The following is a 25,313-nucleotide window of genomic DNA, read 5'->3' as shown; positions in this document are numbered from 1 at the left end:
GAATTCGAAGAAAAACAGGGCAGTGCTCCTTGGCTAATCTCTGTTTGCTCCAAAATTAAAAAAAAATAGATACTCAGGTTACCCCTGAATTAAAAGTGAAAAGAATATTGTTTAGATCAGCTTCAAAGGAACCCATCCAAGAATATTTCTGCAAAGCCTTTCCATCATGATGGGGACAAAAATGGCTGCTCTTATTATGGTTGCAAGGGAGTTGCAGGATCCTTACAGGGCCCTCCAGTCAATCAGTTGCTTCCCTGATTTCTTCGGGAATTCATTCGTTTTGGAGTAATGCTTACAGCCAAAGAAACCCCTGTGCACTGAGAGGGGTGAGGGATGCGTTGTCTGCTTGACAGGCAAGGAGGTAATTAGATGTTGACAATGGACCCTATCTTATTTCTGGGCCACAGAAGATGTCTAAGGATCCTGATTCTTATGTCACGTCTAGCTACATATATTGAATTCAATTCAGCTGTGGCTCCATGTGGAAACTTCTACTGTTATTCCCATTCCCATAATGATCAAAATACATTTTTAGCCAATTCAATGAGATCTAGATGAGATCAATAAACGTGCAAAAGAAATCTGCATGGAGAACCAGGCTTTTTTCAGAGACAAACTTACTAGATCAGGAATTTTGCTGATTATTTTGTGAAATGTCTTGGTTGATTTTAAAATAAATTATTTGTATCTGATCTAATCAGTTTCGACAAGGATGAAAAATTTTGCTGACTACATTTTATATAAGAAACATTCGTTTGTAGTATAGGAAAATTAAGAACGTGCTCAGATTGTTGATTGTTCTTACCTTACAACTGGTATCATATGTCTTCTTTCTAGTAGTTGTACCACATGCAGTCGTATGCTGTGGGACTATAGATTTCATAGCAGGATTTATTTTTCCATCTTCCCATTCTCCATGGTTGAGACAATTATTTTCATTAAAAAGAAAAACAAGACAAAACCATAAGTGCATGTACTGGTTTTTTGAAAGATCTTCACTCAGCATGTGTTAGATTTCCATTCTTTGAAAATCCATGTGATCACTCAGAAGATTTGAGAGAATTAATTTTTACGCACAACACAGATTGCAAAGAAGTAAGAAGAAATAGAACTCATACTTAAAAGAGATTTACTGGAAGAATTAGCTGGGATAAACTTGTCATTGCTCACATTAAATGTTCTTTTCTAGTTCTTATAAAGTAATACAGAAAAATCTCTGTTGTCACCCAGCTTAGAAGGCCAGTGTGAAAGCTAGTGTGATTGAGTTCATGGTTTAGAGAGGGTTGAGATATGGTGCCTTCAGTTCCTAATATTTCACGTAGCATAGCCCAGGGCTGTCAAATTCCCAGCCTGTGGGCTGGATGTGTCATGCACTGGCCATGCCTACATCCGATTTAGCAAAGGGGGAAAAGTCCCAATGCATCACATGATGTCACTGTGACGATGTGAGTTTGACACCCCTGGCATAGCCAATTCAAAGGATTTGGGGAATTGTAATTCCTACTCACAGTTTTAGATGTAGACATCAAAGGAGCTGAAACCCTTTAACTGTGCAAATAGGCATGAATCTAAATAGGAAAGGTATGACATGATGGGTGATAATCACTGATATTACTTTATCACAGTGAGGTTCTATATGTTTTCTGCAGAGTGTCTTTAAATTAAACTCCAAATTTTCATGCCATAATCAGTCAAGAGCAATCTTTTAAAAATAATTTATTTAAAGAGACTTTTAGACAGGTATTCTTGAGTGCTGTGTCTTGAGGCCTAGTGTGTTTCATTACTACGAGGCTGCACTCAAGCTCCTACTTGATCTTTATTTTCACCAGCATCGATGGCATTTGGGTAGTAGTGCCCAGATGTGGGGTTATAGGAAGAAATCTCTGCATCTTCTAAATCATGTAAAAGGCCAATAACATTCTATATGTTATTACTATTGCTAGTATATGCCAACTGCAACATCCTACAAACATAGAGACTGTTATGCTTTTGAAAAAATAGGGGAGGTTCATTTACCTTACAAACTGGTAAAAATTGCCTGTAGAAGGAAGCAAGACATAAATGAAACCATGGAGTCCTTGGTGCTTTCTAGGCTTGGCTGTTTTCTTGCAGATGTTTTATTGTCTAACTAGGTAACATCATTGGTGCTTGAATGGAGTGGGGTTTGCTATCTATTTATGTACAAGTGGCTTGCCCTATGGATGTTTGTGAGAGTATCTTAGGAAGTGCCTTGATTAGACTGTTGTTTATTGTTTGATTGTTTGTCTGAGTTGGCAATTCCTTGATTGGAGTATTGTTTGCAGTTTGATTGTTGGTCTAATATTAATCCAGGTGTAAATCTCTGTTTATTGGGTGTTGATTGCTGGTGAAGAAGTGTTTTGATCTTTCTGTTTCCTTTTCAGCTTTTTGTTGTCTCGTTTGAAAGGTATGTGGATATATTTATTTCTATGTGCAGTAAGGGTTAGGGTTAGGGTCAGAAATAAATGTGTCATTCCTACATAACTTATGCTAATAATCTGAATAATTAAACTATTACACCTTTGAAACAAAATGCTGCTCCTTATGTCCCTATTTGGATTTGAGGACAATTTCTCTTACTTGATCTAAACAAGGTCACCTAACCACATTAAGTCCCAGCTATATAGAACAGAACAGAACAGAACAGAATAGAATAGAATACTTTATTGGCTTAGTATGATTGGACACACAAGGAATTTGTCTTGGTGCATATGTTCAGTGTACATAAAAGAAAGATACATTTGTCAAGAGTCATGAATCATAAGGTACAGCACTTAATAATAGTCATAGGGTAGAATACACAATTAAATCATACTAGGAAAGAGTCAATAAAAATAGTTAGGATACAAGCAACAAGGTTACAGTCATAAGTGGGAGGAGATGGGTGAAAGGAAGGATGGGAAGTTTAATAGTAATAGTAGTGCAGACTTTGTAATGTTGAGGGAATTATTTGTTTAGCAGAGTAATGGCATTCGGGGGAAAAACTATCCTTGTGTCTAGTTGTTCTGGTGTGCAGTGCTCCATAGCATCATTTTGAGGGTAGGAGTTGAAACAGTTTATGTCCAGGATGTGAGGGATCTGTAAATATTTTCACAGCCCTCTTTTTGACTCATGCAATATACAGGTCCTCAATGGAAGGCAAGTTGGTAGTAATTATTTTTTCTGCAGTCCTAATTACTCTCTGAAGTCTGTGTCTGTCCTGTTGGGTTGCAGAACCAAACCAGACAGTTATAGAGCCGCAGATGACAGACTCAATAATTCCTCTGTAGAACTTTATCAGCAGATCCTTGGGCAGTTTGAGCTTTCTGAGTTGGCACAGAAAGAACAATCTTTATTGTGCTTTTTTGATGATGTTTTTGATGTTAGGTGTCCCTTTTAGCTCTTGTGATATGATAGAATCTAGAAATATGAAGGTCTCTACTGTTGACACTGTTGTCTAGTACTGTAAGAGGTGGTAGTATTGGAGGATTTCTCCTAAAGTCTACCACCATTTTTCAGTTTTGAGTGGGTTCAGTTCCAGATTGTTCCAGTCACACCATGAGGCAAGTTGTACAACCTCCTGTCTGTATGCGGATTCGTCGTTGTCTCAAATGAGACCAATCACTGTTGTATCCATCCATCAACTTAATACTGTACCTGAATAAAAGTTTATAATTGAAAAGTGATCATGAGACAGCTAATTATTTATAAAAAACACATGGAAGGTAAGGGGCCCTCTTTGACTATCAGTTAAGAAAAGTCTCTGCAAAATCACTTCATTAGCTAAGAATCAGAAAATCTCCAGGAGAGCTTGTTTGCAAAGCCTATTTGAACTCAGACATTTCATTCTCTACAGATTTATCAGAAGCTGGGATTTCTTTTTCTTCTTTCAGTAAGCTAGGTTAATAGCAGAACAAAAAGTCCATGTATCTCAGTACACAACTGGGAAATTCTCTGATTTTTATAATAAAAGTATGCAGCCAAATCAAGCCACAATTTCTTTCATGGATGACCTCCAGTTTTAAGCTAAATTACTGTACATCTCCATTGATTTCAAAAGCTTTTGAGTGGATATTATTATGGAATACAATACATTGTATCATACAAATAAGGTTATCTGAAAGCATTCAGTATTTCACCCATTTATGTGGGTTTTTTTTTCAATTGCATCCTAAATATTTTTTATAAATAATTTAAGGTGGAAAACATAACCAATACAGTACTCTTTTCTCCTTCTATTATCCCCAGAATAATAGCCTTGGTAGTGGATGTTGGATGAGCTGGGCTAAAAGAGAGTGACTGACCCAAAGTCACCCAGCTTGCTTTCATGCCTAAGATAAGACTAGAATTCAGAGTCCCCTGGTTTCTAGCCTGCTGTCATAACCATTAGATCAAACTCAATAAGCTTATTTATCAGTGCTGAAGGTCTGGGTGTGCTGTTATCAAAAAGAATTTTGGATGTCATGTAGGTAGCGTGTTTTCTGTTTAAGCTAACCTTCTGTTTTCAATTATAGGGAGGACGCTATGCAGTCATTGGTATGCAACTAAAATTCAACTGACAATCTGGTTAACATTCATATGTAGATTGAGGGTATATCCTATGTTTTATACTGTAAATAAACCTTGGTTTTTTGAAATATTTAAACTATTTCAACATAGTTTATTACCATTTATACTGTGGCAGTATAAATATATACCATAGTTGCAGGGGTGGGATTCTACCAGTTCGCACCTGTTCGCTAGAGCCTGTTGTTAACATTCTAAGCAGTTTGGAGAACCAGTTGTTAGAAGAAATTACTGGCCTAATCCTGTAAGGAAGGCAGCAAGGAAACATTCTGGTGTTGCTTACAGAAACTGCCTCTCCGTTAACCCTTATTACATTCTTGACAGGACTAGACTTCCTGTCTCTGGAACTTCTCTGGAGTTTTTTCCCCCTCCTTTGATGGTACTTTGCTTGTGTGGAGTGACCATTCAAAGTTACAATGGCACTGAAAAAAGTGACTTATGACCATTTTTCACACTTATGACTGTTTCAACATCCCCACAGTCATGAGAGGCCAGGCGAGGAGATGTGAGTGATACTGAGTTGGCCATGCCCAGCCAATAACATGACCGCCAAGCCATGTCCACCCAGTCACATGACCACCAAGCTATGCCCACCACCTAAGCCACACCCACAGAACCGGTTGTTAAAATTTTTGAATCCCACCCCTGCGTAGTTGAGTTTACTTTTTAAATTAACCATATTGTTACAAAGATTTTATTAACAAATTTGTTTTTAGCAATCTTTTTTCAGGTCTTTACAAATATATAGTCAGGCCATATTCTGTTGAAGACTTCATAATCAAAACAATTACACCACATAATATATTTCTTGCCAATAAAATGCAAATAGATTTTGATGAGTGCTGGCTTGCAAAAACCTCATTCGGCTTCTATGACAACACCCATGGTGTACATTGCTATAGATAATTCACTGACATTTACTTATTGACTTCATTTACTATGATAACATGAATGGTGTATACTTGTTTCCTCAAAAGCAGAGTTGCTAATGGTTCTGTTATGAAAAGATCCTCTCACAGTGCCTCCTTTTTGTCCCCAAGTGACATCTACTATACTCTGCAGTTCTGTCTCAACACTCCTTTCAGGGTTGAAGCACTGATAGAATAGAATAGAATAGAATAGAATTCTTTATTGGCCAAATGTGATTAGACACACAAGGAATTTGTCTTGGTTCAAATGCTCTCAGTGTACTGGCTTTGTATGCACTTGTTCTTAAGGCTTGACTTTGTGCAGTCATAATTAGCCTCTTTGTCTCTTTCTTCAGTTTTCATGCTATTATTATTAGTACTATTCTCTTAACCATATTTCAGGCCTGAATAATCTGTATTTCTTAATAATTTGATGAATTACTGAAGATATAGCTAAGAAATGCATAGATGTTTATTGTACATTGGTTAATTCAGAATCGTGCTAACAATGTAATTGATGCTAGTTCCAAATTGTGGAATTACAATACAAGATGAAACCATGCAGCTTAATATTCCAACTCAATTTAACAAAAATTAATATAAATTGAGAACAATTTGTTTAAATTTAACAAATTGTTAAATTGTTAAATTTGTTAAATTTAAACAAATTGTTCTCAATTTATATTAATTTTATAGATTTTAGAAAAAGGAAATAGCATATAAATATGAATAGAAGATAAAAAAATAAATTTTGACCCTGTTTAGAACACTTGCAAATAATCTTATCCATATTCCTCCATAAAAATTACATCCTAGTTCTCTTCCTTTCCTATTCTCCCCTTTTCAATTGGCAATTCCATAAATCACCAGTTCATCCTCCCAAATAAATTATTCTCATATGAGCATTTAAGAAATCACAAGTTTGGTGGACTAAAAGCAATAGTATAAAAAAAATTCAAACAGGTACAAAAAAGAAACATTCAGAGAAGAAAGAAATTATGTAAAAATCCAAATGATCTTTTAAAAAACATCCGTTGAGGCTTTCAAAATCTCAAACAGAGGGCTAAGTACATGTGCTTACTAAAGAAATGTGCTTACTAAAGAAATTCCATACAAGTTTCCTATGGAATTCTCAGTCAGTTTGCCTTACCAAACCACTGACCATTTCTTAAGGGTAGGAAATACGATGTCATCCTCTATTCCCACCAGCTACTGAGAACCTCATCTTTTTCTGATTTGAATTAAAATTAATGCTTTCTATCCCAGCAAAACCAATATTGCCCAGTTCATCTGTCCCACTTCATTCTATTGAAAGCACTCCACTCCAATTGGTTACTGTGGCCATGAAGGGAAGACTCTTTCCTGAAGACCACATTTTTCTGTCCTCCATGAGTCTTTTTTTAGAGAAAAAACACCAATCATTTAGCCACTTTGCACTTATACTTACATATTACTCTCCCACAAAAGGAAGATAAATTAATAAAAATAATATCGGATTCTTAAAAATCAGAAATCAAATTGAAAAATCAGTATGAATGTCTGCAGTTTTTGGTTTTGATATGCAAATGACTGCCTCTTTAAATAATGTAAAAATCTCTTTTGAATCCCTTTACCCAACCAGCATTTTCTATTGAAGCCGTGGCAAAAGAAAATTAAGAGCCACGGCTGAATCAGTTTTGTCCCTAATTGCCCCTTCTTCTGTTGTTCTACCTTTGTCAAATGAAAAATTAGAGGGTAGGATCTTTCTTCTTCTTCTTTTCTCCACCCTGCCAATGTTACTTTGTGTTTTTGTTATTTTTTTCAAGGATGTGTAAGATGTGGTTTCCAGATCACAAGGTGTTGTAATAAGATAATCTCTGCTTGACAGACTTGTTCACGCCACAATCTGTTTCCATATAATCTTACACAAACACAGAGTCATGTTCAGGTTGTTGTGTTCAGAAAACATTTTGTCCTGTGCTTTCCCTTCTCCTTGCTTTCTTTAGGAAGAATCCTCAGCCAGCAGAAATTAATCTTTGCCAGGATGTAAAGTCTATTTATCACCTCCGTCTCATGTCCAAATGTAGAACATGCTAATACCTACTTCAACTCTGATTGCATGCTTGGAACAAAAGCGTATCACAACACCGACAATTCTTGTGTGGTCATGTAAACCTAAATGACATTTTGGTTAAATAATTTAACTATGAAGACAACAATCTGGCTGCAGCACATTTCTCTAAACAATGGTGTCATCGATACTATAGTCCCTTGCCAAGGGTAATGAAACAAACAATCTGTAAATTTGGAAAGCAACATTTATGTCAAGAAAAAGTCAAGGCAGTCAACTTGAGTCTTTTCCACTGCATAAGGAGGACTTTAAAGTCAGAAATTACAGAAATAAAATAATGACAAATGAATATATCAACATTATTTACTGTTCATATTGTGGTGTTCATGGTGGGTAACAATAAGAACTAAGCAAATGGTAAAACTGTTAAAACTCAGGATTTCTTTATAAATAAAAAGTTATTTTGTATTTTTATATACTTAATCCATTAAAAATTACTTTTTACTAAGTGCATCATTTTATATGAAACCCAACATATTCTTTTTAGGGAGAGAAGGAAGATTCAGTCCATTTCTCCTCATTATAACTATTTCCAACAAATTAATTGTAATCCACAATTATAAAATTCCTAGGTCTGCAAAAATTGCTATTTGCATTTTATACCAGAAGGTAATTATTCAGAAGGCAAAACGTTCATCTACTAACAGTCTTAGAACAAGAGAAAGTAAACAAGAGAAAGAAGTGCATTTTAATGATTATACTTCCATATAGCATTAGTCAGCTAGCTTTAAATAAACGACACAGGATCTACTGGAATCCAGCCACATTTCTTATTTTGGAAAAAGCTGGTTGCCCAATGCCATTTACAGAGGAATACATATTTCATTTTTGCTCTTGGCATAGTTTTATCCCTAACAACAATCATTAAAATGCAATCAATATAGCAAATTTTCTTGGTCATTTTTAAAGTTATTGCATATGTAGTTTGCTTCTTACAACTTCCATCTGTGTACTTTTAAAGAAAGAACAAGCATTAGATCATTTAATAAGAAATTGACCCTATAAAAGTCTGTATTATAATCTCACACGTATTTCAAGTGAAAAAGACTTCCATGGAGAAATTTGCACCATAGATTAGAAAAATTGGTCCTACACAAGATGTAATTGATGATATTTTTTTGCCAGCTTTATACAACAATTAGCTTCACTCACAACTGCAATTGTGATGTAAAAATAGCTGGAGATTCTGCCAATCTACAAAATTGGTTGCTGCAATCCATTGCAGATTACCCTTCCAAAAGCATTCCACTAACTTCTTGATTGCTTCACTTTAAAAACTCATTTGTTTATTTAGTTTAACAAGTGATTAGTTAACAAGTTATTAATTAACTAGGAATATTCCAGGAAAAAAATATAGTGTACAGAGGAATGTCTCCTGGCTGCCTCTTGTTACTTAATGTACAGTACCAAGCAAATAGCTGACTGCAAATTAATGGGCAGAATAGAAACACATGAAAATAAATTACTTCCTATTTATTTTTAATTTCATCATATTGATAGCAACCCCATTCCTAGAAGACTCTGAATGAAGAACAACAGAATTTAAATATTCTATAAAGTAAACAATAAGCAACTTCATAAAGTATAATTGTGAGGCCTAATCACAAGAGCAGAGTGGAAAAACACTAGTGGGATTATCTTATTAGGATACAACGTACATGCTCCGTGGTTAAAAAAAAGATAATACTTGCCTTCAATTGCAGCCCCTGTGAATCAAACAGCTGAGGCATGGCAAACCACTCTGCCATGCAAATCAGTGTGCTCTAACAAAAGGAAATAAAGCACAGGAAAGGGTAGGGGCAGGCGGGCAGGCCCACATGCTCATCGGAGCGAAACGGTTCGGAACAAGGGGTTCGCCCGAACCTAGCTGGGCAGATGTTATGAGAGACATCGTCACTCAAGGCCTGCACCATGTAGATAGGGCTTTTAGGTAACAACCAGCATCTTAAATCATACCTGGAAGCAAATTATATAGGGCTGGAAGGCAATTTACAGCAACGGATTGTTGATATATGTTCTTTAACACCAGAATGGGGTGTGTGAAAGGGATAAAGAAAGAAAACAAATGGGAAGTATTCAGTTTATAAGTTTCTTTTCAGAGGTTTTTTTGTTCCATTTTTTTGAGAATGGAGGTCACCATATCAACTCCTAACCTTCTCCAAATTGATGTCTTTCTTTTACATTTAACTGCAGAACCCAATATCAACTCCATGTTACATTGCGGGATTGGGCTTTTGAACTAGAAATAATAATTAAATACATTTGAGATCATCCAATGTATTTTATTTCATTTCTGGATTTTACCCTGAAAACTCAAAGAAGCATAAGTGAGCAGCTACCCTAATCTTCTACACACAATAATAACTCTTTCAGACCAGTTAGGCTGAAAGAAAATAGCCAGCTGAAAGTCAGCCAGGGAGTTTCTGTGGTCATCTGGAGATCTCTTCAATCCCAGACAGGCACTATGAACTAGGGTTATACTTATAGCAGCTAGCAGAGCCCTTGGATTGATATTTTTTTAAGAGAATGTTTGAAAATAATTTTCACATCGGCAGTGTCTGAGAATAATCATTTAGGTTGGAAAGAAATGTCAAATTGTTACGACAAATAAAGAAACAGACTAAAAAAGGAGGTTCATTTTACTGTCTGTCCAGTTTATTATCTGAAGGCCAATAATGTAATCTGAGAAACATGTTTATAAATATTCTAAACCCTCATGAATTTTGTGAAAAGAAAAAATAGCAAGGAACAGGCCCTCTCTCATCCTTAGACACGAAATGGGCGTAACTCATGATATGAGAATACCACACATCCATCTGTAGAATAGATATACCAAAAATAACAATAAACAAAATTAGATCATTATTTTGAGGGCTTGGAAGCGATAATGTCAGCAGTCCTGCAGAAGCCAGAGAGCAAAGCAATTACCACACATCAGTGGTAATGGCTAAATAGATCAATAGATTCAAGACCTCAGTTGCTATTTGGGACATTAGTACCATCTTATGCATATCAGCAAGAAATATATGGTATTAAACATTTATCAATTCTATGCATTTCTCTTTAGAAGTGACTTAGAAATGTTGGTTTCAGTGGAGGTTACTCTATTCTTCAAATTTTGGACATTTAAATATTTCCCAAACGGTGCATATTTGGTTCTCATCATTGGCCTTTAAAATTTGGACATATTGCAGATGCAGCAACAACTGACAATATTTGATAACTGGCATTATCTGACATTTAATTTTCATCTGAAAAATAAATCTAACAACTGGCCTGCATCAGAAGACCACATTGAGCCACATTTGACACCAAGCAGGTGTGTGTTAATATGCGACATTAAACTGACAGTTGACAGGCAACAAAAACCAACATTTGGCATTGCAGATGCCTCAGAATAGAACTTTGCAAATTTTATAGGAACTTCATGAATTAATTGCATCTGGACTTTGATGTCAACAGTTCCAGTCTATAACTCAAATGCCATGCTTCAGAATAAAAATATGTTTGATGCAATGCCAAAGCCTTCACTGTAGGCAGTTTTATTTAAAAATTTCCTGGGCACAGCTGTACCCTGACTATTTTTTAGGGTCACATGATACTTTTTGCATACACCTAACACATGATTTCCTATAGCTAAAAATTAATCAAGAAACTCTGTTATTTTAGCTACGGCAGTATTTTTAGCCTGAACATTTGTGGCTGTTACAGCAATAACTTAGGTATCATTACTCATTGTGGGATACATATTTCTCTTAAACCAGCAACCACTAGCAGAGGAAATACAATCACCAACTGGAAAGGCAGATTAATTGGGATAATCTTCCGACATTTCCTTGCTTTCCAAACATGTTCAATGTGCTATACAAATAAACTTTATAGGTCAGCACTGCAACAGGCAGCAGCGAATTGAGTGCCTTTTAACAGGGGACAAAATCTTCTGTTAACCAAGATGTAGAAGATTTTTCCCCTCTAGGATGTGGTCGTTGGTGAAGATCCCTCCTTCACCCAGATGGTAAATACTATCAGGGGTGAGCAAAAGAAAATGCCCCTGAAAAAGAAGAGGAAGGAACGTGACAGTGTTTTCAAAAGTTAAGCCTGTGATATACACAACCATATGTGAACTTATGAAACATATACAGAATGGTTGCAGGGATTGAGCGTGGCTAGTCTAGAGAAAAGAAAGACCAGGAGTGACATGATAGCAGTGCTCCAATATTTGAGGGGCTGCCATCAAAGGGGGGTGGGGTCAACCTATTTTCCAAAACACCAGAAGTCAAGACAAGAAACAATGGATGGAAACTAATCAAGGAGAGAAGCAACTTAGAAGTAAGGTGAATCTCCCTTACAGTGAGAATATTTAACATTAATTAACAATTAACCAGTGGAACAGCTTGCTTCCTTGTTCACTAGAGCAGGGGTGTCAAACTCACATTGTCACAGTGGCATCACATGATGTATCTGGACTTTCCCCCCCCCGCTTTGCTAAACTGGATGTGGGTGTGGCCAGAGTGTGACACATCCAGCCTGCAGGGTGGGAGTTTCACAGCCCTGCACTAAAGGCTTTTAAGAGGAGATAGGCATTTGCCTGGAATGTTTAGGATCTCCTGCTTGGACTAGAACAGGGCTGTCAAACTCCTGCCCTGCAGGCTTCATGTGTCTTGTGTTGGCCATGCCCACACCCAATTTAGCAAAGAGGAAAAAGTCCCAATATGACACTGCCATGGGTTTAGCACCCCTGGACTAGAAGATCTCCAAGGTCCCTTTTCCAACTTTGTTATTCTATTAACTAATAATGTTAAAAGCGTGTCATTAGTTCCCCACTAACTCAAAGGGGCAAGAGTGGGAGATATGACCATTTATCAGAAAGGACCAAAGAGGATGAGGCCTGTTGGAATATAAGTCACCTAACAGTAATTTGGGTTGGAAATATATAAACTAGGATAGACATTTTAATATTGTATCTATATTGTATAAGAGAATGCTAAAACTGTAATTGGGTGTGGTTCTGAAAATGGCCATAAGATGGAGCCAGAAACCCGGGTTGTTTTGTCTCAGTGAGTATCTGTTTGTTCTGTTAGAGAGTGTTGCGGTTCCTCCTAATGACTTTTACTGATTGTTGATGTAAGTCTGTTACTGAACTGTTTTTTCATATTGGACTTTGATATTTGGATTATCCCTGAAATGAACACTGCTTTACCTGTGAATGACTTGAACTGCTTATCTTGGACTTTGCTTAAACGTTTATGGGAAGTAAAAACTTACATTAACTGTACAGTGTATCTGTGTGCTGTTTGTGTATTATTCTTCACTACTCTCACTACGTCTCCCTGTATGCGCTCATTCTCCTAATGGGGAATTACCTCAACAAGGCCACTAGCAAGGAAGCAATTTACCAGAAGGCAATGCAATGAGGCTGTTATCCAATGCTCCCTCTCATCACCTAATCAGTCATGACTTCAGTTTGCTTCCATCTTTTCCCTGGGGAGGTAGGCATGTTTCTGAACAAAGCACCAGTATAATGTCATCATCTTTTAAAGAATGCCTCAGGGGCGTATATTTGAAGCTCACAAGCATTCTTGGAAAGAACTATCTCTGAGACATAAAGTCAGCATCAAATCAAGCTGGACTCATAGTGATTTCTGGTATGACTGCATGCAGTTTTCTTAATTCAAAGGATACAAGGTGAATTTTACTACTCCTTCTGAAAAGTTTTCTGACTTTGCAGTCTAGCCATCCAGAGAGCCCCACAGCAAATCATGATGACTGAGGAAGGTGACATCCTTATATGTGACTCAATGTGTTTAATTTTATTATTTTAAGATATGCTGAACAAGGATAATAAAACCCCAAATAAAGCCAGAGACAAAATATCTTACCCAGGCTATACATTAATATTAATACATTAACAAAACGCAGACAGGCGTCTTATCTGGCTTAGGAAAATAAATCAGAGCTATTAAACCTGTGGTGGTATTCAAATTTTTTTACTACTGGTTCTGTGGGTGTGGCTTGGTGGTGTGGCAGGGGAAAGGTACTGTAAAATCCCCATTCTCTCCCCACCCCACTAACCTGCTTTCCAGCTCCGTTCTCCTGTGCAGAGCAATAAAAGAAGACCCAGCCAATCAGCTGGGACTCAGGAGGCAGAGAATAGATGGGAGCGGGGCCAGTCAGAAATGGTATTTGCCAGTTCTCTGAACTACTCAAAAATTCCACTACCGGTTCTACAGAATCTGTCAGAACTGGCAGAAAACCACCTCTGTATTAAACTATTTTTACAGTACATTGATGACTGTGAGCACCTAGTGTGAGGATCTGAATTCTCGGTGAAGTGTCAAATTCACAGCAGTAACTTCTCATCATTCATACACATATGGATCTATAGATAAGAATTCTATTCTTTAAAGACAATCCTCTTTTCTTTTTTCCAATACAAATAACCATTTTAAAACAGATCTTTCAAAATAAAAAAACCCAGTGCCAACAAAAAGAGGGGTTTTGAAAATATTTAGTTCAGAACAAGCCAATAGCATCTCTTCCTAAAAACCTTCACCTATGATTTTGTCCATAGATTTTATTCCATGGATTTATTTTGGGACAATATAGTCAATAATTTCAAACCTTAAGAATAAGTGCAATTTAGATAACATTGCAAAATTATGTGTCTCAATGTACTTTAAATAAAAAATAAAAGAATAAATCAATGTGTCTGTGGGTGGAAAAGACTTACTGGAATGATTTTTCTGGTTTGATCAGAAATTGCATATTTGTGTGAGCAATTAGACTTGTAACGGCTAACACATATTTGTTTATTGTATTGGCAATGGCTAATTTTGGAGGCAAAGATAATTTTTTAATTAAACCTTCTCGTAAACAAGTTAGGTCACAGTCTTAAATGCATGGCACTGAAAACCAGAGCAACATATAAAAAGGAATTCTAATTCTAAGATGTACTATTAATATTGTAGTGTTCCTTCAAAATTTTGCAGAAGAAAATTTCCCCCTTTCTAACCAAGCAAGCAAATAACATGGGTAAAAATGTCTTCTTTCCCCCTTGCTTTTTAAAACTCAAAATATTATTTTGCAGCTTTTTAGCTGTGTCAACATTTTCTCTGCATTATATAAGGAAGCTTGATTTCCCCTCCCCCATTGCAGGGATTTATTAGCAAAGAACATTCCTTATATACTTTTCTGCTTGCAAAGATTTCCCCCTTTTTTTGCTTATTCTTCTTATGCATGGGTGGTCTTATGCAGCTGTCTGTATTATTTCCTATATCTTTTCATAAGCAACTCACCCATCTTGACAACTTTGCTCCAAATGAAGATTGTTTATCCCAGGACTTTAACTGTGAATCACTTTAGTGTTTTAATCTGGACCATAGTGTTTGTATGTCGTAAATATAATCTGCCACAAAATTAGACAATGTCATATTTGTCACCAATGCCCACACCAGGACTCACATGCAAGACTCCCCACCTCTAAGTCAAAAGAAACGGCTCCATTTAATGTATTGGTGTTAGTTGCATGCAAAGCTACAAAGGGCAGAGGTGGTATTCAGCAGGTTCTGACCAGTTCTGGAGAACCGGTAGCAAAAAATTTTCAGAGAACTAGCAAACAGCACCTCTGACTCGAGATTTTGCAGTATCTTTCCCCTGCCATGCCCATCAAACCACGCTCACAAGAACCAGTAGTAAAAAAATTTGAATCCCACCACTGACGAAGGGCCCACTCGTTGGATACCAAGAAAGATAAACATATGGCAAAACTTTAAAGCTTGTTTCTGGAAACCTACTTGGGGAGAACAGATAATCCATTGTTCTGAGCATGAAAACATTGTGAGTCTGGATTGGGATATCCTGTAGATATGGAAAAAGATCCAAGGAAACAAAGACTGGGAAGTAAAAGTCAGTGTTTTTCCTAAGACAGAGTCAAAAAGCTGAAGGTATGGAGAAGTGGCCCTCAGAAGAGGAAGATGCTTACAGAACAATGAACTGCTTTATCAGAATTGAGTAATAAAATCACTGGCTGATAGAAAAAAAACAATATATCTTAATGTTCTTTCCCTACAACCAAATAGATAGAAGGTATTACATTAAATGGGATTAAAACAATTTGCCTTCCTGAGCCAGTAATTCAACAATTACTGGCAACTTATCTTCCACACCTAGCATGGTTAAAAGTTTAGGTCAGAAATGACTGAGAAAAACAAGTCGGAGAGGGGAAAAAACCCAGAAACAATTGCAACACATATATCTTCAGGGTTATGAATAAAAAGTAAGCAGAGGTGTCCAGTAGGGGTATGAGAGTAGAAAAATGTCAAAATGCTGCCTGCAATTGTTTGAAACTCTTTTTATATGTGTGTTAAGCATTTATCTCTCGCTTTTTAAACAGAAGAACCCATGTTTTCTTACTTTAAAAACTACTATTCAGATATGAGCTTGAATGCCAAGAGAGAGAGAGAAAACAAAACAAAAACATTGTTTTGGTAGCAGAAACCCATGACATTCACAGGACAATTATGGACATTTTTCAGCGGTGTTTTCCAAGCATTATTTTTGCTCACCCATTTTGGGAGAGGGAGGAAACTGCAACTCCACTTCTCATCTCTTCTTCCTGAATGCCTTTCTTGGTGGACAGAACTCTGAAAGGTATCTGCTCCATCCCAAACCTTCTGAAGTAATTCTCTATCTCAAGAATGGTAATCAGTTCCTTAATCTCCTAGTCATGTCAGCTTCTACACATGTAGTTGTCAGGCCATTGGTGGTAGGCCAAACTGAGGAACAAACATCACAAGAAATGCCATAACTCTATTAATACAAGCTAGAGTAGCAGAATTCTAAAAAAACTAGCAGCATTTTCCCTTCCTCCACTGTTATATGAAATAGAGTTGAGGCAAGACAATCTTTCTTTCTTTCTTACCTTTTTCGGTTTTCCCAGGCTAAACTCATGTTTTATTAATGATCACCACGTATTTTCTTCAAGGCCATACCTAAAAACTACTCCTCTACAGGAATGAGGGAAGGACAGGGGGGGGGGGGGGGGGGGGGGGGGGGGGGGGGGGGGGGGGGGGGGGGGGGGGGGGGGGGGGGGGGGGGGGGGGGGGGGGGGGGGGGGGGGGGGGGGGGGGGGGGGGGGGGGGGGGGGGGGGGGGGGGGGGGGGGGGGGGGGGGGGGGGGGGGGGGGGGGGGGGGGGGGGGGGGGGGGGGGGGGGGGGGGGGGGGGGGGGGGGGGGGGGGGGGGGGGGGGGGGGGGGGGGGGGGGGGGGGGGGGGGGGGGGGGGGGGGGGGGGGGGGGGGGGGGGGGGGGGGGGGGGGGGGGGGGGGGGGGGGGGGGGGGGGGGGGGGGGGGGGGGGGGGGGGGGGGGGGGGGGGGGGGGGGGGGGGGGGGGGGGGGGGGGGGGGGGGGGGGGGGGGGGGGGGGGGGGGGGGGGGGGGGGGGGGGGGGGGGGGGGGGGGGGGGGGGGGGGGGGGGGGGGGGGGGGGGGGGGGGGGGGGGGGGGGGGGGGGGGGGGGGGGGGGGGGGGGGGGGGGGGGGGGGGGGGGGGGGGGGGGGGGGGGGGGGGGGGGGGGGGGGGGGGGGGGGGGGGGGGGGGGGGGGGGGGGGGGGGGGGGGGGGGGGGGGGGGGGGGGGGGGGGGGGGGGGGGGGGGGGGGGGGGGGGGGGGGGGGGGGGGGGGGGGGGGGGGGGGGGGGGGGGGGGGGGGGGGGGGGGGGGGGGGGGGGGGGGGGGGGGGGGGGGGGGGGGGGGGGGGGGGGGGGGGGGGGGGGGGGGGGGGGGGGGGGGGGGGGGAATCTTCTCCTTTGCCTAAGACAGAATGTCTTGGAATAGCTGTATCTTCACTAAAGATTCCTGGTAATATAACAGATCCTTCTACATCTTAACTACCATTTAGAGACTTTCTGTTTTCAGAAAACTTTCCCCCGACATCTTATCTGTCAAGAAATCCTTAGAAATGTGCTTCATGTTGTAAATAAGAAAGTTATTTAATGGAGGTATTAAGCCCCTTGTATCTTACTAGCAATGCCTTCTGTGAACGGAACATTAAAATTCAGACTGTGGCTATATATTATTAGTCAATTGCAGATTAGATGTCTTTTAGGGATTTGTCCATCTAGATTATGGGTGTCAAATTCATGTCGTTGTCACGTGATATATCGGGATTTTTTTTTTGCCTTCACTAAACTGGGTGTGGGCATGGCCAGCATGTGTTTCATCTGGCAGGTGGGCCACAGGATTGACAGCCCTGATCTAGACTGAGCTTGAGGAACCATTAATAAGTTCCCATGGACTACAGTTTGGAAACTACTGTGCTAAATACCTTGGGTTGGAGTAGGTGTAAAGGTGATGCAGAATTGTTCTGCAAAACTGTTTCTGTGGGTTTTTTGTTTTGCTATAGACCATCAAAGTATCTCATGAAACTCTGTTATGCTTATTTAATTTTGGCTCTCATCAGACTGGATCTTTGAAAAAAAAAAATCAGCTAACTATCTTGGATTTACACAGTTAGGTGGTTGATACTGAATTTTGTTGAGTCTGGAGAAGTAAATATTTAGTCCTGGCTATTTTTGTCTAAGCTGTAGCTGGACAAATGTCAGAATAAAGCACCAAAGCAAGGGCAAGACCCGAAAGGAACATAGTGAACTTAATTATTCCATCCAAACATTGCTTTCTCTTCTTCAACATCGATGAGTCAGTTTTCCACACAGAATTAAACAGGAGCCACTCCATTTTTCCTCTTCATTTAGGCAGTGAGTTGATAATAATGCTGTTTTAAGTTGAACAACTCAGAAGATTTTAGTCTCCAATGGAAAGTTTTGTTGTGAGCTCAGGTTTACTACTGGAAAAAAAGAGTGGCATAGTTATACATAGCAGCTTCTTAAGAACCAAAGCTATGTATTTTTTGCAACTGGCAGCCTAGGCTATTACAGCATTCAAAGCATTAGACATTCTGGTTTTCTGATGTGATCAGTCATGTCTGTTATAAAATCTCTGCACAAAATCTGAAGTTCTAAAAACAAACAACTGATTCCACCAGCACATGTGCAATATAAAATTTAAGTAGTGTAAAAGCTGAATTTCTGTCTCTTCTTAGCTGGTGGAAATAAGTGCTGATCATCAACATGGAAATAAAATGGATGCAAAAGACATTTCTCACAACCCCACTGCTGCTCTTTTTAGGAAGGCTCACTAGTGCTTCCATGAAGAAAAGTGGGAGTGCAGCTCAGTGGCAGAGCTTCTGTTTCAATTTTTGGCTTCTTTATGTGACCCTGAAAAAAAAAAATCTTCCATCTGAAATCCTAGACGAGTAAGCAAGATTGAGTTAAAGGACCAGAGCTGCTTCCCAGTTCTAGAACAGTGACTTTCCTGACAAATCATGAAAAATTATGAAATATGTACCATTTGCTGTCTCCAAATCCCACAGAACACACACAAGAAAATATTGTAATAGTACCTGCTAGGCTGAGAAATTACAATTACATCTTATGCAACAGGTCCATCTTCATCTCATATCTGGTGGTATATTTTGAAAAAAATACCATCAGATGCTCATCATGCTCAATAAGAGTTAGGCTAAAGGCTGAAATGCCTTCCCCCCCCCCCCCTCAAAGTATTGAATTTATATCTTATATGACTAAATAATTCTGCTGGAGTGCGTTTTCTATTATCAGTCTATGTAGATTGTCAGAGGAGGATAGATTATTATTGGACGCTTACAGACAACATAAGTGTTGAAGAAAGCCATGCCCCACAAAGAATCAGTTGAGACCTCTTCTCTATTGTTTGATTATGAAGCTGCGTTGCTTCATGAAAGGTAACAGGTTAGTAGAGTTAATCCAATGCTAAAATACTCATTGTCATCCTTATCAACTGTATAAAACTTTGAATTATTCTTGTTCAAAACTCCAAATGGCTCCACAAACTTGTTTTAAAAGTGAAACAGCTATATTATTTCAATTTATAACTCTGAGATGTCAACTGGATTCTCTGGCAGCCAGAAAACCTCTTTGGGTTACTGAAACTGCTAAACAAGCCTCTAGGATAATGCAGTTTCTTGAGGAGATGATTAACATAATTTATGTGCCTTTTCAAGGCAATATCAATAACTCCTAGGAACAAAGCACTTTGCTGAGATGAAACATAGCGAACTGCATATACAGAAAATGATGGATCCTCAACTTGGGAGCACTATATTGGAGAAAGACTCAAGAGAAGATATTAACAAGGTGAATCTAAACCATGAATGTGAGATAGTTGCTAAAGGTGGTTATATACTTTTGGGCCAGATTAGAAGGACATTCTAACTGATGAGAGTTTGGCCTGGCATACTGAGCACATTTCCAGGAGGACATTAGCAAGTTAGAACAGATCCCCAAAAAGGACAATAAAGGTGATTCAGGGACTTAACAATAAGCTGGGAGGATCTGGATTGTTCTGCCTTAAAAAAAAGATAACTGAGGGGAGACATAAGATCAGCAGGTTCTGACCTGCTCTGGAGAACCGATAGCAGAATTTTTGAGTAGTTCAGAGAAGTAGCAAATACCACCTCTGACTGGAGATTTTAAAGTATCCTTCCCCTGCCACGCCCACCAAGCCACGCCCACAGAACGGTATTAAAAAAATTTGAATCTTATCACTGCATAAGATCAGTATTAAGTTACATAAAAAGGTATGATAGGAAATACAGTCAGAAACTATTTTCCGAAGCCACACAGTAATTTGAGTCAGAAATAAGAGCTATGTGTTGCAGCATCCAGATAAATATAATCTAATGAACATTAAGTATAATGATAAAAGATAATGAATATAATGAAACATAAATATATCTTATTTTTCAATATATATTTAAATGTAATGAAAAACATCCTGGTAGGAAAGTCTGTAGCATCATAGAACTATTTATCTATGGAGTTTGCAAGTTCTTAGCGTTTTCAGAAAGAGGCTGGGCAACCTCTTATCAAGAATGATATAGTTGGGTGTGTTGCATATTGCAGAAGATTAACTAAATGATCCTATGGCCCCTTCCAAGCCAACTATATAATTCTATGATGCATCACACAAGACTATTAATTGTGTAGACTAAGTGTAGTGTATTCAAATACAGACTTCTAATACTACATTCCTATTGGTCAGTTAATGCAACGTAACGATTGGTTAATAACGACAGTTTAGGATTGGCCACCTAAGCAGCAGGAAGTTTAAATAAATGCCATTGGTTGCGAGCCGCGAGCAGCTGCTATAAAAAGGGCTGCCGCGGCTCGACTTCAGTTGAAGTTACTGGTTGCTAATAAAGAGCTGAATTCAACTCCAGGTCTTCCAGTCTGCTTTGTCCTGGCAATAGAACCCTAAGCAAGGTGACCTTGACAGAGATTTGCAGGATTTGTTGTCTAGGCAAAATGGGCCAAAGCATTTTTAAAGGACAGAATTAGATAACATACAAAACCAGCTCAAGCAAATCTCACCCTAAATCAAGGAAGTCTAAGAAAGAAGAGATGCAGCACATCAAACTTGAAAGGTTCTGTAATTATAACTAAACACAGTTTAGTTTTAGTTTTAATTTTCCTTTGCAATTGATTTTCTGGTCTGGTCTATCTAGAGGGATTGAATATAATATTAGCCAGGTTTATTAAGTTGCTGAGAGCTCATTTCTAAGAAATATTCAGGAAGCTTCTAATCAAATATTTATTAATGGCTCCATAGAGTGAGGAGGGTAGAAGGTGGGGATTAATGGTAAAATATAGGACTACCTGTAGAGAATAATTTTGATGTTATTTTCTTTTGAACCAGGAGAGCCATTATGCAGAAATAAAGATAGATGAATTTTTAGAAAACTGCATCTAAAAATTAATTTCAGGGGGAGTATTATGAACAGAAGTGTTACTAAATCAAAATACTAGATGAGATGTTTCTTTCATTAACAGAATAACAGAGTTGGAAGGGACCTTGAGGGTCTTCTAGACCCGCTGCTGAAGCAGGAAACCCTGTAACATTTCAGACAAATGTCAAAACCTCTTCTTGTGATGTAATGTAGAATTCTGACGACAAATTTTATTACTACAATAGCAATACACACATATACCGCAACACATTAACATATATGAAAGAGTATATTGTTCACATTTAATATCTAAAGCTACTCAAGACTAACTGGAATAGCAATATACATTCTTTGCAGCATTCTGTGTGTTAGGTTAAATTGGCTAGAAGTCCAGGTATGCATCTGACTGAAGAATGTTATCCATCTGGAGCTACATCTGGATTTGTATTTGGAAATACATTTTGTAACCACCGGTGCAATGAAGATAACATCTGCATTTGGTGTGTTTCCAAATGAGCTTCCAAATGCAGTGAATTTGAGTTTGAATTGTGCAAATGAATTGAATTGTGCATTTAGGTGATGTGGACTAGGTGATATTTTCTTTTGATTGCAGCCACCAGATATTAGGCAGGTGCCCTCATGGTTGCATTCCAGAAATTGTAAAAAGAGATATTTTCCTTTAAAAAGCAGGGCCTTTTTGGCATCAATACGGTATTATGTCAGATTTGCACATAATCAATTAATAGCCATCTGATCATAAAGCAGAATTTATTTTGCAAGGATAAACAAACAGGAGAAATCACTTCCTGTGATTCCAGCCTCTCTCCTGCATGCCTTTTAAATAGCAAGAAGACAACTTCTATTGCCTTCACTTATTTGTTACCTTTACATCGTTGCCTTCCTTTAAGAGATCCAGATAGTTTATATAGAACTCCAAACAATATTGGAGTAAGAGGTAAGTTGGGCTGAGATTGGCCCAAAGTCAAGCTGTGACTTTTCATGGTCAAGGATGGTCTTGAACTTGGATTCATTGGGTGTGAGTTCAACACCTTAATCACCATACTACTCTGGCATCACCTATGTACTCCTTTTTGGATTATATTGAAAGATTTGGATTATATTTAAATATTATATTTAAAGGCCAACACGGTCCTCATTCCAGAAAAAAATGTACATGTTTCCATTCATGTTGTTCAGTTTGCAAGCAAACCATTTGCCATTCCCTCTCACAAATTCTGGCTCTCTTTAAAGTTCCAAGCAAGGAAGAAGAATGACTTCCTACAAAGCATAGTATATTCAAGACTTTCAATGAATTGCAGGTTAGATTAGTACCACAGATAAAAAAGTTAATCCAGAGAGAGAGAATAAAGTAAAGTGAGAGAAAAGATTATCTGGCTAGAAATAATATTTTCTTAGGATAAGTCTCAGACAGTGAAGCATTTGCTGTTCTGGTTAAACTGACAGCATCTCTTTTACATTAATTGACTAATATCTACAAAACTTTCCTCTGTGAATCCACTGTTGGCAGCCTTAGTTTTCTTCGCCCCCATGTTTTGTTGATTTTTGATTGGTTTGCCTGTCATCATCAACATCTGGTGATTTTTCACATGAAATAAAAAAAAAACTAGAGACGGGAGACTAGATATATTTGGTAATGCTTTACTTCCACAAAACTTTTGCTTCAGCAGCAACTGTTTGAATCAAAGTTGAGAGAGGAAGCAGTAAAGGAGAAAGGGCTAACTTGGAAGAAATTTAATAATGCTTACACATTTGTCTAGGGGAATCTGTTCAACAATGAAGATCTTTCATTTAACAGCAGGGCAGATCTCTGTCCTGAGGAGGAACACATTTCAAAAAAAGCTAGTCTTTCAAATATTCTCTGGACTTATAAAGCCTTCTTCTGTGTTTTTCCTGTTTTAACATAAAAAAAACCATCCCAAACAAAGCGAAAAACAATAACCAGAAAAACAAGAAAGCTCTATGCCATTAGAGACATTTAAGCGAATTATGAGGGAAACAGTTTGTTCTAAAACAAAATGCACTTATTTATCAGGGTGACTGAATTCTTATGTGTACACCAATCAAATATTTGAATCAATGCCTCCTTTTCTAGCTAAAATGGAACACATAATTTGTTGATTGATGTCATGCCTTCCTAACCGCAACAAGGAGATGTCTCAGGAACATTTTTTGTAGGTCATGTCCTCAAGATATCACCTGTCATACCCAGGCCCACAGGCAAACTAAAGTTATAGCGATCTGATCTGGTTTTAAAATGATCACTAAGTGAACTTTGCTTCAGATCCCCAAATCACCCTTCCTGATTACTCTTTCAGTCACCCTTTATGTGGTTGATGATGCTTTGTCTGTGAAGATGGTAATGATATATTCAGGGATAGGATCTTCCCAATTCCTATTGGCTGCTTTAACTGCCTTGGGCAATCTCCTTGGGCATTGTTTCTCTGGGCGCTGTTTCTCAGGACCATTCTACTTTTAACAATGAGAAAATCTGGTTTTTTCATGTTGGTCTATCTCGCTGTATTCCCAGGTCTCTTATCACATGGAATAGTTAATGGAATCAGAGAAGCAGTGAGCAAAGAGCAATATTTTCCCACTTCTCCTGCCACTACTCTCAATACTGATATTGATCAATAGCGTGCATAACCTTGTAAATACTTAAGGAACAATATTAGTTTGGCAAGAGTGCTTCAGTCTGGAAGCCAATAGTTTTCCCCTTGCCCTAAAATGTTCAGTGTCAAGTGCATAAGGTTGATTAAACTGTATTCTAACATAAAAATAACAATATTATATGATTCTATGAATTTCGTCTTGCATAATTAAGAATTGCTTAACCATATTTTCCAACTTTTCACATTCCAACTTCGATTTCATTGTTTTCCAAGTGGCAAAAGCAATCACACAACCACAAAGAAATGCCTTAAATCAATCCCATACATCCCCCAAATTTACTGAAACTCTATATCTAACAATTCTTGACATTTTGTTTCAACTAATTGATAAAAGTCTTGTAATAATCATGTGTTTAATATTTTAAAATGACATTTTAAAATATTAGAGTGTTTCTTTTAAAAAAAAATTGGCAGTGTAACAGGACTGTTCAGAAATTATAAATGAATCTGTATTTCTGTATTACTTTCAGGACAAAAAACTAAAAAATAATCGAGTCAGGAATAAGTCTTGATGTGGAATAAAGTAAACAGAATATTGACACTGAGATGGACTTGAAAGTGTCATCTATATATCTATCAAGCTAAATTTTAGCAATTAGGTCAGCAGCACTTTCCATCAATTAGAATTCTATTTACTTAATCTAAAACTTGATTAAAAGTTACTTGTTACTTCAACCAACTGCCAAAGTAAAAACAAGCACAAAATCTCTTTGAAAGACAGTCGTGTGATTTTCTAGAGGGACCATGGTAATCAATAATCACTATTTTACTGCAACTTTTAATCACTAATATTTTAAAATTTATTAAATTCTGAATTAGTTATTCCACCACAAATTTATTTAGTTATTTATTAGATTTGTTTGCCACCCATCTTGCTTCAAGGCCTTAGAAGATTTATTAATCTACTTGTGACAAAAAATTTTTTTCTCACAATTAATTATTAGTTGTTACTCATTACAATAGGATGCCAGGATTCTTAGTGCTCACTTCATGCCTACTGAAGATAAAGAGGGAAGAAATGTATCATCAGCATTTGGGAGATGTCTGCCACCTAATTTTGGTGCACAGACACCAACTCTCTGAAGAGTTTTAATCAGAAAGTTGATTTATATATTTAAAAAACAGTGCTAGAATGCAGCCTTATTTCACTTCCTTGACAGTCTGAATAAAGCCAGAAATCTACCCATCCTATTTGCACCTTACTCTAAGACTGGTTTTATTGTATA

This window comes from Pseudonaja textilis, chromosome 1 (assembly GCF_049901715.1).
Source record: "Pseudonaja textilis isolate UNSWEBS1 chromosome 1, rPseTex1.2, whole genome shotgun sequence".
NCBI lineage: Eukaryota > Metazoa > Chordata > Lepidosauria > Squamata > Elapidae > Pseudonaja > Pseudonaja textilis.
This window is presented reverse-complemented; position numbering follows the sequence as displayed.